Below are 17447 nucleotides of genomic sequence, written 5' to 3'. Positions count from 1 at the left end.
TGCCACTTGAACAGGACCTGAAGGTGCTCATAGCTGGAGGCAGTCTGCTCACTGTACTCCCCAATGCTGGACAGCAAGCTCTTCCTTGAAGGATAATCTGGGCAACTCATCTCCATGTATACCACAAGCCTCAGTGACTATGCCTAAATACCCAAAGCTTGTAGAGTGAGTGCCATATAACTGAGAACTAAAGACAGCTGTGCTGATGAACAGAAATGGGTTTGACCGATCTCCCAGATAGAAAGCTGCACCAGCAATTATGAGGTCTTGGGAGGCAAAACAGCCTTAAATGTGAGGCAAGACAGGTCTGGGAGGCAAGACAGCCCTAAAGCCAAGGATGGGGTTGAGGATGAGGGTTCATACAATGCAGTACCCATCTAACTAGTCACTTTTTCCAAAAAGCAAAGCAAAACACAACACCAACAACAAAAATTATAAGCGTCTTGAAGTTGGGATTAAACTCATCCATCACTGAAAGTTGGAAGCCATGGTCTTCTCAACCAGGAATTAAAAGTTATAATGAGCATAGAACATGTTAGGTTCAGGAATCTACCTGTTCACTTTGATAGCTGTGAAAGGAGCCTCTCATATGTTTGATGTATACTTTATGAGCAACTGAACATTTTATATCAGAACCTATGAATATGTGTCTGTGTATGGGCATTGTATATATATCTCAGCAGATATTATGCCAGTTGGATTCCGATTCATAAGGAAATTACAAAAGCATTATTTTAAAATTTTTTCTCAAAAGTAAAATTACTGGGCATAATTAAAAAGTCTTTATTAAATATCCAGTCTTTAGAGTTTCTTATTGCTTTCTTCAGGGACACTCAATATTCCTGGAATAATTACATATCTTTAAATACAAATAGGAAATGTGCTCATTTTGAGATCTCAGGAACTTGACATTCAAAAACCTTTGACTATTCCAAATGTTGGCATTAATATTTACTATACCTGTTGTTAAACTATACTATCAATGCTATAAACAGTAATTCAATTTTAGGGAGATGACAGGATGATCTGGTGAGCTTTGACCATACAAAATGAGGGTTAAATAGCCTTCCTAGATAGTATCAGCATGTATGTAGTATTAATGATGCATAAGCTATGTGCCAGGGATATTAACCATCACAGAAATTCCATGAATTTAGTATTTGTAATGAAAGTTTACGGTAACCATTGTCTTAACTGACGGTATATAGCACTTTCAACAATTAAAGGAAAATGTGGGTTGTAGGCCTTTGTTAGGAGATGAATTGTGTCCCCCCAACATCATATTTTGAAGTCCCAGTCCCAGTGCCTCAGAATGAACCATGTTTGGAGATAAGGTCTTTAAAGAGTGATTAAGTTAAAATGAGCCCTTGTAGGGTAGGGTCCTACTCCCACGTGACTGATATTCTTGTTAGAAGAGGAAGAGACATTAAGGGTACTCATGCACATAGAAAGGCCATGTAAAGACCGAGAGAAAGTGGCTATCTGCAAGTCAATGAAAGAGGCCTCAGAAGAAACCAAACCTACCAACACCTTTACTTTGAACTTTTAAGGCTCCAGAAATGTTAGAAAAAAATAAATTCTGTTGTTGAAGCCATGAAATCTGTGGTATTTTTTTTATGGCAGCCCTAGAAAACTAATATAGTCTCCTTCCTCTTGGGTGGTATGATACAGATGATGTGTTACAGTAAAAGTGGACCGCCAACCAAATAAATATTTTCCAGTAAGTAGGCACAAGAGCAGTCATTCAATATATGTTATAAGTTCAAGAATTATGGAATCTTTTAAGTTGTTACTGAAAGGATCAAGTATGTAGATGAGACATGTAGATGTCTTATATATTGGCGGGATTCAACTGGATTCTGAATTGAAGACAATGTGAGGCTGTTTGGAATCCTCAGCTTGAGGTCCTGTTACAATGGGTTACTTAGGACTGACTAGATTCTTACACCCTGTTCATGATAAGGTTAATGTGCTGTAGAGCACTTCTAGTCAATCTACACATCCTAAACACTACTTATATTCGTTATGATTAAAAGGTTTTAATATTAAATATCCATTGTACTAATTAGTGGTATGCAGCCATCTCTATATGAGTTTCTAATTTGAATCTTCCAAGTGTAAACTCAGCACTTGAGTTTGTCATTTAGATGTCAATCACCAGTCCCTAGGGCATCAGGTGAAATCAACAAATCCATACATATCATATGTCATACAGTTTATGATGAAGTACTTTATTTTATTAAATTAGTGTTTTCAGGGTTTTTTTAATGTGACATAATTTCAAGACTTACAGAAAAGTTGCAAGAATAATGCAGAAAATCCCCAGACACCCGTATCTTTCAGCCTAATTTATTCTTTCCTCTCTTTCTCAATCTCTATCTTTACCCCAAAATATTTTCTAGTGCATTTTCATAAAACATAACTTTGTATAACTGGGAAATTAACATTTACAAATGGTGATTCCTAATTTCATCATTCCTTCAACAGTTTTTAATTGGCTTTCTACTATAAGGGAGAGCTTTCTCTTCCTTTTTATACATCTGTATTACTGAGAACTCAGGAATTCTTACTTTATCCAATAAGTTATAAGCTCTCACTGCATTTATTTATTTTGATGTTCAAATCATCCTGGAGTTGGCCTGTGGAAGTCCCCTTCATACTAGAGCTTGTGTCCTTTTAACATGTTTTCTTCATTCTATGAACACTTTCTTTCTTTTTTACATAAGATATTCCAAGCTCATCTTATATATATGCACACATATATACTCATACATTTCGAGATCTATATGCTAATGTATATTAAAGTAAATTGCAAACAATGAAAAAAACACTTGCCTGAAACAAACAAAGCAGGGTCCCTAACTGCTTTTCTAAGCCCTGATACTTTATAACCATTCCTTTCTCAGTGTTACCATCATCTCACCTTTACTCCTGCAGACAAGAAACTTTTGTTTCTTTTTCTCCTTTCTAATCCTTTTAAAATCAGTTGTACCGTAGTCCCAATTATTAACAGGAGGAACACTGGCCCACTTTTACTTGAGAGTGGTGCCAATTACTCCTCAAAAGTCATTTTGAAGTGGTTAGGGTGAAGTGGAGAAGTGGCCATTTACTCTCAAACTTCTGAATTCTTTTAATGCAACAAATGAAGGATTGAGGGGGGCGGGGGGAAGGCAGGGAGCAATTCCAGTTAGTTTTCCAAAGTAAAACAAATTAAATATTCACAATATGATATTTATCATCTGGTTTTACAGGTGATGAGATTGGGTGATTAATTTGTTCAAAGCCCTTCAGCTAGTTAATAGTGAATCTCAGACTCATCTCAGTGCATTGATCCTCTAGCCCAGCAATGCTCAACATGTGGTCAATTTAGGAGATTACCAAGACCTATTTAGAGGATCCACAACGTTAAAATTGGTTTTACAATAAAACTATAATTTATCTTTTACTTTTTTTTTTTTTTTTTTTTTTTGCCTTTTCACTCTTTCTCTCATAAGTGTACATTACTCAAGAATTTTACATGAAGAGTGATAGTGTTGGTATCATTCTGATGACTAATGGAATGTGTACTCACATATTCCAAAATTTTTTGAGGTAGTAGTTTTTGGGGAAAAAAATGTGAGTTTTCAGATTAACTCAGTTTTTTCTTATTATTTACATCAAGCTCTTGCCATTTACCTTTGTTTCTATTAGCTATAAACCTTGTTTTTAATCCAAAGTACTGTTTTTTGTTTTGTTTTTTTTTTGTTTGTTTGTTTGTTTTTGAAGAGGGAGTCTTGCTCTGTCACCCAGGCTGGAGTGCAGTGGCCGGATCTCAGCTCACTGCAAGCTCCGCCTCCCGGGTTTACACCATTCTCCTGCCTCAGCCTCCCAAGTAGCTGGGACTACAGGCGCCCGCCACCTCGCCTGGCTAGTTTTTTGGTAATTTTTAGTAGAGACGGGGTTTCACCGTGTTAGCCAGGATGGTCTCGATCTCCTGACCTCGTGATCCGCCCATCTCGGCCTCCCAAAGTGCTGGGATTACAGGCTTGAGCCACCGTGCCTGACCCCAAAGTACTGTTAATTTGAAATCCAAAAATGAATTTTCTTTGGAAATATCTCCCTCTCTTTCTTTTTTTGAAGCACAACAAGAACTTTGTATACTTTGTGGTGTTGTTTTACAATAATGAGTCTAAATTTCTCTGTTTTACTTTGTTGTGTGTAGCTCACACTTGCAAATGCTCTTTGAGGTCCTCAGTCATTTTTAAGAATGCATAGGGGTCTGGAGACAATGTTGTGGGATGGATATTGTCAAGGAGAAAGAATATTTAAGGGGTAGCATCATTGAGGTAAAAAGAAAGACTGGTTAAGCTAGTGAGTAGTCTACTTGTAATAGACTCTGCAGCTGTGTAATAGACTTCTTTTTGCTTTGAGCTGCTAGTTTTCTGCTTCTAAAGCCAAGGGCAAGAAAGCACCCCACTGACAGGACTGCCATGCTAAAAGAAGGGGCAGTACAGGGCTCAGACAGCAGCTTAGTAAGTCTTAAACTGTTTGGCCAAGAGGCAAATGAGTCTACCTTACTCCTGGTATGTGATCAAATAGTGTTTATAAACCAAGAAACTCTGCAGGTGTTTCAGCAAAGCAGCAGCATTTATAAGATGGCAATGCAAGGTATTAGAAGGCAGCAAAAGGGCTAACTGCATGTAGTTTAAGTGTTTGATAATGAGCAGAGGAGAATAGGTTTTGCCTTCAGCCAAATTTTGTGCATCTTAGCTTTGGAACCAATATCCTGAAATATTGTCATGTCACAACTGGCCTATTGTCTGGGAACAGGAATGTCCATGGATGTTCACTACATTTTAGACAGTAAAGAGCCAAACACTAACCCATTTTGATCATTTTGATGAGTTAAGTATAAATAAAGCAGATGGATCAGATTAAATTTCCCTTCCTCTTGCCCTGAATAAGCTCCTTCCTTCTTTCCTTCCTTCCTTCCTTCCTCCCTTCCATCCATCCATCCTTCCTTCCTTCCTTCCTTCCTTCCTTCCTTCCTCCCTTCCTTCATTCCTTCCTCCCTCCCTCCGTACTCTCTCCTTCCCTCCCTCCCTCCCTTATTCCTTCTTTCCTTCCTTCCTTCCTTCCTTCCTACCTCCCTTCCTTCATTCCTTCCTCCCTCCCTCCATACTCCCTCCCTCTCTTCCTTCCTTCTTTGTTCTTTCTTTCCTTCCTTCCTTCCTTCCTTCCTTCCTTCCTTCCTTCCTTCCTTCCTTCCTTCCTTTCTTCCTTCCTTCCTTCCTTCCTCCCCTGTTCCTTTCTTTCTTCCTTCTCTGTCACTGTTGTTTTATGTTGAGGAAAAATAAGCTTGGCCAAATATCATTTTCCCAAGTGTCAACTATTTGCAAATACATTCATATGTACACTAAAGACAAAGTGCAGTAGGTCTAGTTTAGCTGGGTCTACTGGCACCATAACCGATGCAGACACATGACCTTTGTCCTTCCAACTTTCCAAACAGCAAAGAGCCTTTGTGTGTTCACTCCATTTTCTCCCATTCCCAAACATTCAGTTAATAGACAAGTTCTCCTTATCTGTCCAATTCCAATATGCAACCTTGACTTCCAAAACTGGTGATGACTTAGGGAACAAATAGCAAAGTGGCTGCAGGATTCTTGGGGAATATTGGATTCAAAATGGCCTCTGTTGCCAGCACATGATAGGTTGGACACAAAGCCACTTAATACAGAGCTGTCTAACTCACCCCTCCCCAGCCTCTAGACTTCTCTCGTGTCCTGGATTCTCTTTGTTTCCCAAAGTGACCTTATCTATATAATCATCTTCCTGGAAATATGGGGAAAGACAAAAAAGTTTGACAACCACTGCTCTAGGCTGTGTCATTTTAATGCACAATGTGAGGGGAAATGACAGATGCATAAGACAAAAGTTATCTGATGCTCATCCTTTGACCAAATGCCAGTGTATTTCTACCCAATTCATCTACATAAGTTTGTTTTATTTGTGAAACAGAAATATTTCAGTTACTTTCCCTCCTCAGTATTTTTAGGCCCTACCTCTGGGGCTGGGATTGGACAGGTGTTTTTATATTTAGGGAGATTGGTCCCAGAGGCTCTGCTAATTTCCCAGGAAACCAAAGTAAAAGATCTGTGACTGGTAATGCCACAACTTAGTTTTAAGTTTTTTCTATCCATCTCCTTTTCAGGCATTGCTCAAGCCCCATCTAAGCCCAACCAAATCTTCTAGGAATCCTCCATGTGTCATCTGAGCTTGATATGTCAAACCATGGCTTATTCCAATTATCACATAACCAGTAGCTCATAAACATACAAGCCACAACACTGGTCTCCTGACTGGATACAAATTAGGAGTAGAGTATTCTTAAAGGCCCCTGATACTTGTCATCAATGTCTTCTGTTAAAGGGCAGCAGGGGGATTGAAAACACTTATTTTTACCTTCAAATACCAACTTATGTTCATCACTGCTAGAAAAAGTCTTGTCATTTCTCATTTCTTGATGAACTGAAGGTATAGCAAATGAGCATACTATATTTACTAAGGCAAGATCCTTAGCACCAGAAGTAGGAGTAGGAGTGATAGGAGTAACAGAGCGAAAAAAAAAAAAAAAATTGCTTCTTGGCAAACACTATGTAGAGACCACCAAAAGCTATGTGAAGCCCCTCTCTCTTGCTACCACTTCCTTAGTTCAAAAAGCCAAGCATCTTCCCCCTCCAGGCTCTCCTGCAACTAGGGGCTACCATATCATGTATTTTTGGCCCAGGACATGTAAGGAAAGTTTTCTGGGGAGTTGGGAAGCCCCCGAAGAAGCTTTTCTTCCTTCATATTAAAGGACAATGAAGAAGGAGGCGCATGTGAAATTATCACCTTCCCACTGCCTTAAATGCCAACATCCTGGCTTGAAGTGAAGTGGCTATATTGTGACTATCAGAGAAAAGTCAAGGAAATGACAGCAGAGCTAGACCTAACTTCGTCAAGTCAGAGAAATCATGCTGGCTACTACATTTCTCTGCATTCCTTGTTATGGAAGAAAAGCACACACCAATTCTGTTTAATCTGTTGACCAGCCTTAGCCTTAGACTTCATGTGTGTAATATGGGGGATAAAGGTATGCATTTTGCAGACATTAATGTAGGAATTTTTCTTGTTAAGTGTGGGAATCAGTTTGCAAACTGGAAAATTCTACACAACTGTAAGAAAGGCTTTGTTTGGAAAGTGTGGTGGATTAGATCATTTATATTTTTGTAGCCCTATTTGGAAGTATTAATTGTATGTCTAATATTCACTGTGTAATCCTCTAGTGTTTGAAAGTGCACCAAGGACCCAGCCCTTAAGGAGATTACAATTTATTAAATAATTCCTTCATGAAGTCATTTAATTCCTGATGTAACACCACAGAGAATAAAACAAAAAGTATTAAGCTATTAAGTGCTAAATTACAAGATACTGAGGGCTAGTTCTACAGAAATGTGAATTAAAATATTCAATATATATTAAGTGCTTAGTATGTTCCAAACACTATTCTAAGTATTTTACATGAAGCAAGTAGCTTAATCCTAGGACAACTCTGTGGATAAATATATTACCCTGCACATTTTACTCTTAGTAAAATTGAGGTGCAATGGAGTTACATGTGTTGACAGAATTCACAGATGGTAAGTGGCAGAGCCAGGATTGAATCCAGGCACCCTGGCTTAGATCCACTGCTCTCTTGGGAACATCAAAATGTCAGATCATTTGTTTCTAACCCTTACTCTGTTGCTTACCTAGTTATGTGAACTTGGGTGAGGCATTTAGAAAACTGCTTCCTTATCTTTTAAATCAGGATGCTACCCAATCCTACCCAATAAGATTGTTTTAATGATTAAATCAATTATGTATATAAAGCACCTTGTGCTGTAACTGGCACAGAGTGGGGCATAATAAATGACCACCATTATTATCCTAGTGGGATAGACTGGACGCCTCAGCACCCCTTCCATCAGAGCAAGGAGGTGAGACCATCTCTCCTGAATGTGTTATAGATTTGAAATTTTATTTAGGCCCAGAAAATAGTCAAATGTTTTTAGAAAAATTATGTTTAGGCAACTGCTTCACATTGGGGAAGATAAAAGTTATGATAACTTTCTAAGGAGAAAGCTTTTTCTGAAAAAAGAAATTAAGATTTATGTTGGTGTGAACGATTATTAGGAAAACTAGTAAGGAAATTAGTCACAGTTCACATGGGTGAAGGGGCTGAATAGCATAGGAATCATAATTCATTTATTGGACAAATATTTACTGAGTGCTCACCAAGTGCCATATTTGTTCTAGGTATTGCTACCCCTCTTGATCCCCATCCCCACAGCACAACTCGTTAAAGGGCTAGCTTATTAAGACTATAAAGAAGCGTCCTGCCACGCAGAGCTGCATCATTGTTCTTCTAAAGCAGAGAGTACTGGAGAATGGTATATGTGGAGACGGTGGATTTCATTGATTTACTTTTTTTAATTAGATAGCCATTCAACCCATGAAACCCTGAGAGAATGAGAGAAGATGGTTAGATTTGGTATAATGGAATGAGTTACTGAGCACAGTCCTGAGATATTTCTTTTTTTTTCTTTTTTTTTTTTTTTAATTTATTTATTATTATTAAACTTCAAGTTGTAGGGTACATGTGCACAACGTGCAGGTTTGCTACATATGTATACTTGTGCCATGTTGGTGTGCTGCACCCATCAACTCGTCATTTACATCAGGTATAACTCCCAATGCAATCCCTCCCCCCTCCCCGCTCCCCATGATAGGCCCCGGTGTGTGATGTTCCCCTTCCCGAGTCCAAGTGATCTCATTGTTCAGTTCCCACCTACGAGTGAGAACATGCGGTGTTTGGTTTTCTGTTCTTGTGATAGTTTGCTAAGAATGATGGTTTCCAGCTGCATCCATGTCCCTACAAAGGACACAAACTCATCCTTTTTTATGGCTGCATAGTATTCCATGGTGTATATGTGCCACATTTTCTTAATCCAATCTGTCACTGATGGACATTTGGGTTGATTCCAAGTCTTTGCTATTGTGAATAGTGCTGCAATAAACATACGTGTGCATGTGTCCTTATAGCAGCATAATTTATAATCCTTTGGGTATATACCCAGTAATGGGATGGCTGGGTCATATGGTACATCTAGTTCTAGATCCTTGAGGAATCGCCATACTGTTTTCCATAATGGTTGAACTAGTTTACAATCCCACCAACAGTGTAAAAGTGTTCCTATTTCTCCACATCCTCTCCAGCACCTGTTGTTTCCTGACTTTTGAATGATCGCCATTCTAACTGGTGTGAGATGGTATCTCATTGTGGTTTTGATTTGCATTTCTCTGATGGCCAGTGATGATGAGCATTTTTTCATGTGTCTGTTGGCTGTATGAATGTCTTCTTTTGAGAAATGTCTGTTCATATCCTTTGCCCACTTTTGGATGGGGTTGTTTGTTTTTTTCTTGTAAATTTGTTTGAGTTCTTTGTAGGTTCTGGATATTAGCCCTTTGTCAGATGAGTAGATTGCAAAAATTTTCTCCCATTCTGTAGGTTGCCTGCTCACTCTGATGGTAGTTTCTTTTGCTGTGCAGAAGCTCTTTAGTTTGATGAGATCCCATTTGTCAATTTTGGCTTTTGCTGCCGTTGCTTTTGGTGTTTTAGACATGAAGTCTTTGCCCATGCCTATGTCCTGAATGGTACTACCTAGGTTTTCCTCTAGGATTTTTATGGTATTAGGTCTAACATTTAAGTCTCTAATCCATCTTGAATTAATTTTCGTATAAGGAGTAAGGAAAGGATCCAGTTTCAGCTTTCTACTTATGGCTAGCCAGTTTTCCCAGCACCATTTATTAAATAGGGAATCCTTTCTCCATTTCTTGTTTCTCTCAGGTTTGTCAAAGATCAGATGGCTGTAGATGTGTGGTATTATTTCTGAGGACTCTGTTCTGTTCCATTGGTCTATATCTCTGTTTTGGTACCAGTACCATGCTGTTTTGGTTACTGTAGCCTTGTAGTATAGTTTGAAGTCAGGTAGCGTGATGCCTCCAGCTTTGTTCTTTTGACTTAGGATTGTCTTGGAGATGCGGGCTCTTTTTTGGTTCCATATGAACTTTAAAGCAGTTTTTTCCAATTCTGTGAAGAAGCTCATTGGTAGCTTGATGGGGATGGCATTGAATCTATAAATTACCTTGGGCAGTATGGCCATTTTCACGATATTGATTCTTCCTATCCATGAGCATGGTATGTTCTTCCATTTGTTTGTGTCCTCTTTGATTTCACTGAGCAGTGGTTTGTAGTTCTCCTTGAAGAGGTCCTTTACATCCCTTGTAAGTTGGATTCCTAGGTATTTTATTCTCTTTGAAGCAATTGTGAATGGAAGTTCATTCCTGATTTGGCTCTCTGTTTGACTGTCACTGGTGTATAAGAATGCTTGTGATTTTTGCACATTAATTTTGTATCCTGAGACTTTGCTGAAGTTGCTGATCAGCTTAAGGAGATTTTGGGCTGAGACAATGGGGTTTTCTAAATATACAATCATGTCGTCTGCAAACAGGGACAATTTGACTTCTTCTTTTCCTAACTGAATCCCCTTGATTTCTTTCTCTTGCCTGATTGCCCTAGCCAGAACTTCCAACACTATGTTGAATAGGAGTGGTGAGAGAGGGCATCCCTGTCTTGTGCCAGTTTTCAAAGGGAATTTTTCCAGTTTTTGCCCATTCAGTATGATATTGGCTGTGGGTTTGTCATAAATAGCTCTTATTATTTTGAGGTACGTTCCATCAATACCGAATTTATTGAGCGTTTTTAGCATGAAGGGCTGTTGAATTTTGTCAAAAGCCTTTTCTGCATCTATTGAGATAATGATGTGGTTCTTGTCTTTGGTTCTGTTTATATGCTGGATTATGTTTATTGATTTGCGAATGTTGAACCAGCCTTGCATCCCAGGGATGAAGCCCACTTGATCATGGTGGATAAGCTTTTTGATGTGCTGCTGAATCCGGTTTGCCAGTATTTTATTGAGGATTTTTGCATCGATGTTCATCAGGGATATTGGTCTAAAATTCTCTTTTTTTGTTGTGTCTCTGCCAGGCTTTGGTATCAGGATGATGTTGGCCTCATAAAATGAGTTAGGGAGGATTCCCTCTTTTTCTATTGATTGGAATAGTTTCAGAAGGAATGGTACCAGCTCCTCCTTGTACCTCTGGTAGAATTCAGCTGTGAATCCATCTGGTCCTGGACTTTTTTTGGTTGGTAGGCTATTAATTATTGCCTCAATTTCAGAGCCTACTATTGGTCTATTCAGGGATTCAACTTCTTCCTGGTTTAGTCTTGGAAGAGTGTAAGTGTCCAGGAAATTATCCATTTCTTCTAGATTTTCCAGTTTATTTGCGTAGAGGTGTTTATAGTATTCTCTGATGGTAGTTTGTATTTCTGTGGGGTCGGTGGTGATATCCCCTTTATCATTTTTAATTGCGTCGATTTGATTCTTCTCTCTTTTCTCCTTTATTAGTCTTGCTAGTGGTCTGTCAATTTTGTTGATCTTTTCAAAAAACCAACTCCTGGATTCATTGATTTTTCGGAGGGTTTTTTGTGTCTCTATCTCCTTCAGTTCTGCTCTGATCTTAGTTATTTCTTGCCTTCTGCTAGCTTTCGAATGTGTTTGCTCTTGCTTCTCTAGTTCTTTTAATTGCGATGTTAGAGTGTCAATTTTAGATCTTTCCTGCTTTCTCTTGTGGGCATTTAGTGCTATAAATTTCCCTCTACACACTGCTTTAAATGTGTCCCAGAGATTCTGGTACGTTGTATCTTTGTTCTCATTGGTTTCAAAGAACATCTTTATTTCTGCCTTCATTTTGTTATGTACCCAGTAGTCATTCAGGAGCAGGTTGTTCAGTTTCCATGTAGTTGAGCGGTTTTGATTGAGTTTCTTAGTCCTGAGTTCTAATTTGATTGCACTGTGGTCTGAGAGACAGTTTGTTATAATTTCTGTTCTTGTACATTTGCTGAGGAGTGCTTTACTTCCAATTACGTGGTCAATTTTAGAGTAAGTACGATGTGGTGCTGAGAAGAATGTATATTCTGTTGATTTGGGGTGGAGAGTTCTATAGATGTCTATTAGGTCTGCTTGCTGCAGAGATGAGTTCAATTCCTGGATATCCTTGTTAACTTTCTGTCTCGTTGATCTGTCTAATGTTGACAGTGGAGTGTTGAAGTCTCCCATTATTATTGTATGGGAGTCTAAGTCTCTTTGTAAGTCTCTAAGGACTTGCTTTATGAATCTGGGTGCTCCTGTATTGGGTGCATATATATTTAGGATAGTTAGCTCTTCCTGTTGAATTGATCCCTTTACCATTATGTAATGGCCTTCTTTGTCTCTTTTGATCTTTGATGGTTTAAAGTCTGTTTTATCAGAGACTAGTATTGCAACCCCCGCTTTTTTGTGTTCTCCATTTGCTTGGTAAATCTTCCTCCATGCCTTTATTTTGAGCCTATGTATGTCTCTGCGTGTGAGATGGGTCTCCTGAATACAGCAGACTGATGGGTCTTGACTCTTTATCCAGTTTGCCAGTCTGTGTCTTTTAATTGGAGCATTTAGTCCATTTACATTTAAGGTTAAGATTGTTATGTGTGAACTTGATCCTGCCATTATGATATTAACTGGTTATTTTGCTCGTTAGTTGATGCAGTTTCTTCCTAGCCTTGATGGTCTTTACATTTTGGCATGTTTTTGCAATGGCTGGTACCAGTTGTTCCTTTCCATGTTTAGTGCTTCCTTCAGGGTCTCTTGTAAGGCAGGCCTAGTGGTGACAAAATCTCTAAGCATTTGCTTATCTGTAAAGGATTTTATTTCTCCTTCACTTATGAAACTTAGTTTGGCTGGATATAAAATTCTGGGTTTAAAATTCTTTTCTTTAAGAATGTTGAATATTGGCCCCCACTCTCTTCTGGCTTGAAGAGTTTCTGCCGAGAGATCTGCTGTTAGTCTGATGGGCTTCCCTTTGTGGGTAACCCGACCTTTCTCTCTGGCTGCCCTTAAGATTTTTTCCTTCATTTCAACTTTGGTGAATCTGGCAATTATGTGTCTTGGAGTTGCTCTTCTCGAGGAGTATCTTTGTGGCGTTCTCTGTATTTCCTGGATTTGAATATTGGCCTGCCCTACTAGGTTGGGGAAGTTCTCCTGGATGATATCCTGAAGAGTGTTTTCCAACTTGGTTCCATTTTCCCCCTCACTTTCAGGCACCCCAATCAGACGTAGATTTGGTCTTTTTACATAATCCCATACTTCTTGCAGGCTTTGTTCATTTCTTTTTCTTCTTTTTTCTTTTGGTTTCTCTTCTCGCTTCATTTCATTCATTTGATCCTCCATCGCTGACATTCTTTCTTCCAGTTGATCGAGACGGTTACTGAAGCTTGTGCATTTGTCACGTATTTCTTGTGCCATGGTTTTCGTCTCTTTCATTTCATTTGTGAGCTTCTCTGCATTAATTACTCTAGCCATCAATTCTTCCACTTTTTTTTCAAGATTTTTAGTTTCTTTGCGCTGGGTACGTAATTCCTCCTTTAGCTCTGAGAAATTTGATGGACTGAAGCCTTCTTCTCTCATCTCGTCGAAGTCATTCTCCATCCAGCTTTGATCCGTTGCTGGCGATGAGCTGCGCTCCTTTGCCGGGGGAGATGCGCTCTTATTTTTTGAATTTCCAGCTTTTCTGCCCTGCTTTTTCCCCATCTTTGTGGTTTTATCTGCCTCTGGTCTTTGATGATGGTGATGTACTGATGGGGTTTTGGTGTAGGTGTCCTTCCTGTTTGATAGCTTTCCTTCTAACAGTCAGGATCCTCAGCTGTAGGTTGTAGCTGTAGGAGATTGCTTGAGGTCCACTCCAGACCCTGTTTGCCTGGGTATCAGCAGCAGAGGCTGCAGAAGATAGAATATTTCTGAACAGCGAGTGTACCTGTCTGATTCTTGCTTTGGAATCTTCCTCTCAGGGGTGTACTCCACCCTGTGAGGTGTGGGGTGTCAGACTGCCCCTAGTGGGGGATGTCTCCCAGTTAGGCTACTCAGGGGTCAGGGACCCACTTGAGCAGGGAGTCTGTCCCTTCTCAGATCTCAACCTCCGTGTTGGGAGATCCACTGCTCTCTTCAAAGCTGTCAGACAGAGTCGTTTGCGTCTGCAGAGCTGCTGCGTTTGTTATTATTTACTGTGCCCTGTCCCCAGAGGTGGAGTCTACAGAGACAGGCAGGTTTCCTTGAGCTGCTGTGAGCTCCACCCAGTTCGAGCTTCCCAGCAGCTTTGTTTACCTACTTAAGCCTCAGCAATGGCGGGCGCCCCTCCCCCAGCCTCGCTGCTGCCTTGCCGGTAGATCACAGACTGCTGTGCTAGCAATGAGGGAGGCTCTGTGGGTGTGGGACACTCCCGGCCAGGTGTGGGATATGATCTCCTGGTGTGCCTGTCTGCTTAAAGCGCAGTATTGGGGTGGGAGTTACCCGATTTTCCAGGTGTTGTGTGTCTCAGTTCCCCTGGCTAGGAAAAGGGATTCCCTTCCCCCTTGCGCTTTCCAGGTGAGGCAATGCCTCGCCCTGCTTCAGCTCTCGCTGGTCGGGCTGCAGCAGCTGACCAGCACCGATCGTCTGGCACTCCCCAGTGAGATGAACCCAGTACCTCAGTTGAAAATGCAGAAATCGCCGGTCTTCTGTGTCGCTCGCGCTGGGAGTTGGAGACTGGAGCTGTTCCTATTCGGCCATCTTGCTCCGCCCCCAGTCCTGAGATATTTCTTAAAGGGCATATTGAGATGGGCCATACTACAAGGAAACTCAGGACATCTTTGGAACTCAGAAACAGAGTATGTTCTAGGGAAAGATTTCCAAAATGACAGGGAGTGCTGCTACAGGGGAATGGAGAACATTCGAATAAACTATCCGGTAATGTGACAACAGACTCTCAATCAGAAGAGTGGGCTTTGGGGATGACCTAGCGCTAGTTCACCAGGAAAAGACAAATTTCCTTCGACCACCCTGGGAAGACATTCGCCTGCTAAAAGACAGCCTGGAACCAACCCTTGTTTATAGAGGGATAGAAAAAAGAGTGCCTGGAGTCAATGTAAATGACTTTCATTTGTATTCAACCAATTCATGCCTCTAACGTATGCCTTCCTGTAGCTAATGGGAAGGGACACAGTTGGAGCTTCCTTCTCTTAATCCTCACATTAGGGGAGCTTCAATTATTTATATAGTAATCAATTCTGAACAGAGAACAACTCCACTTAAGAAATGAACAGGGTGTATAGTGGGCTTCATGGCAACAAGTCACAGTGGCCACTTTAATAGAGACAATTTTGGGTTCTCCACCTCCATCTCCAGAAAGAAGAATGATACTACATAATTAATTGGCATGTCTCTTATCTGAAATCTTCCTTCCTTTCTGTGTGAGCCCTTATATGAATCCCAGGCTTGTCCCTGACTTGAGAGGTAACTTTCTGAGCTAATCCTTTTGCCCACCCTGAAGCTTTCCTTCCCCTCTTTGCTTTTGCAGCCCAATCATACTCTTCACTTCAAGTTGTATATTTAACTATTTGGTGGCGGTAGCGGGACAGTCATTGCTTCAACCTGTTTAGAATTTTTTCTTCCTGAATCTCTCAACAAATGTATAGCCATGCCTCACAAGTTGGTGTCACCTAGACAAATGTGATATACATTCCATTTTTTAGCAACATAGAAAGATTTAATAGAAATATTGGGAGATGGAAGCAAGAACATAGTTTGTTCTTTGGCATTGAAGATGTTGAAGATGACCTCCTCAATTGGTATCAATTTATTAACCAAAACATTATGGCTAATCAACACGGAATTAGTCGATCTAACTATAGCATTGTTTTCTACACACTTCTTTGTCTTCTCTCACAGAGTATTACTAGAAATTTTGACAAATCTAGACTTAAACAAATCTATTCCTCTGACTTATATATTTAAACAGCAATGCAACATTTGCTTATTAAGCATCTACCACATATCAGACCCTTTTCAACAACACAAGATTAACAAAAATTATAAGGCCTAGTGCCATAGTAATGAGATAGGAGTTTGGCAGGATTGATTTTGCAAGGTACAGGTCACAAAGACTCTGCTGATAAAACATGATATGGTAAAGAAGCTGGTCAAAACCCACCAAAATCAAGATGACAACGAAAGTGATCTCTGGTCTTCCTCACTGCTCATTATGTGTTAAGTATAATATCAGCACACTAAAAGATACTACCACAGCACCATGGTCATGACAGTTTACAAATGCCATGGCAACATCTGGAAGTTAACCTCTATGGTCTGAAAGGTAGAGGAAACTTCAGTTCTGGAAATCACCAGCCCCTTTCCAGGAAAACTCATAAATAATCTACTCCTTGTTTAGCAAGTGGTCAAGAAACAACCATAAAAATAGCCAACCGGGCTGCTTTGACTGCAGAGTAGCTACTCTTTTATTCCTTTACTTTCTTAAGAAACTTGCTTTCACTTCACTCTATAGACTTGCTCTTGAATTCCTTCCACACAAGGTCAAGAACCCACATGGCTTCCAATGCTGAAACCCAATTTTGGGGTTCACTCTGTGACATGAATGCTATCAAAAATGAAAATGTCTCATCTGTCATCACTTGTTTTTAGTGGACCTGTGTGAATGTCAATACTCAGATTATTTTTTTCTTTTTGTTCACAACTTGGGAATTTAGAAATTGATTCTGAAACTTCTAAGAAATTGAAACGGAGATTACCAACATGTACTTTCCAGAATTCTCATTTCCTATTTTTTTCGTTCCCAGAACATTTTCTGATTTTCTATTTTCTTGTACGATTCCCATTCCCATTCTCATTTTCCACAAAGTTTTCCAAAGAATGGTGAAGGTTCCATAAACATTTTCTGCATTCTTTCTGTACCTTGCCATATAATTTGCCCAGGACCAGAGATGAGAGTCTTAACACACTGTCATGTGATGTCAGAGCAATACTACAGAAATAGTACTTTTATATAACGGCACATCACTCCTGAAAAAAATGTATTGCAAAGACTTCCTATTACCCATTGTATGAATCTCAAATTTCATTAGCTGACTTACAAGATATTCCAGAACTTGGTTTCTTCTTAACTATCCAAATTATTCGTACTCCTTGCCGACTCTCACTTCCCATTTAGTTAAACTGACTTTCATTGTCCATTTCTGTTTCTATACTTCTCTTGCTATTTGCCCACAATGAAATGTAGCCAAATCCCTTTTTATCTCTATTTAAATACAAGCCCTTTACTTTAAATCCTTCTCCTTCATGAAGTTATTCCCTGTTATTAACACACCACTTTGATTTATCCCTTCCAATACCAATTAGTCACTAACTAATTTTCTAATTGTTTCATCTATGTAAAGCTTATTTTCTCAGTTACATGGCAAA

The sequence above is a fragment of the Chlorocebus sabaeus genome, chromosome 14 (assembly GCF_047675955.1).
Source record: "Chlorocebus sabaeus isolate Y175 chromosome 14, mChlSab1.0.hap1, whole genome shotgun sequence".
In the NCBI taxonomy this organism is placed as follows: Eukaryota; Metazoa; Chordata; class Mammalia; order Primates; family Cercopithecidae; genus Chlorocebus; species Chlorocebus sabaeus.
Note: the sequence above shows the minus strand (reverse complement) of the source record.